We start from the raw sequence: 622 nt of genomic DNA, 5'->3' as shown, positions 1-622 counted from the left end.
ATCCAGACCTTGGAGGATATGTTGCGAGCGTGCGTGTTAGACTTTGGTGGTAGCTGGGATACCTATCTTCCCTTGGCTGAGTTCTCGTACAACAACAACTACCACGCAAGTATCGACCGCCCTCCTTTCGAGATGTTGTACGGACGGAGGTGCAGAACCCTGATATGCTGGGGTGAAGTTGGCCAGAGAGTCATGGGGAGCACCGAAGTGGTGCTCAAGACGACCAAGAGGATCCAGCAGGTTCGGAGAAGGCTTCAGACTGCTCAGAGTCGACAAAAGAGTTACGCCGACAAGCGTCGATCCGACTTGGAGTTCCAAGTCGGGGATATGGTTCTCCTGAAGGTGTCGCCTTGGAAAGGCGTCATTCGATTCAGGAAGCGGGGCAAGTTGGGCCCGAGATTCATCGGACAATTCAGGGTTGTAGCTCGGGTGGACAAGGTGGCGTATAGGCTGGATCTGCCAGCCGAGCTCAGCCAGATCCACAACACTTTCCATGTTTCTCAGCTGCGGAAGTGTCTAGTGGACGATTCAGCGGTAGTGCCGTTAGAGGATATACAGGTTGATGATAGCCTGAATTACATCGAGCGCCCAGTCGCAATCCTCGACAGGAAGTCGAAGGATT

The sequence above is a fragment of the Lactuca serriola genome, chromosome 9 (genome assembly GCF_051521515.1).
Source record: "Lactuca serriola cultivar US96UC23 chromosome 9, Lser_US96UC23_V15, whole genome shotgun sequence".
NCBI lineage: Eukaryota > Viridiplantae > Streptophyta > Magnoliopsida > Asterales > Asteraceae > Lactuca > Lactuca serriola.
Note: the sequence above shows the minus strand (reverse complement) of the source record.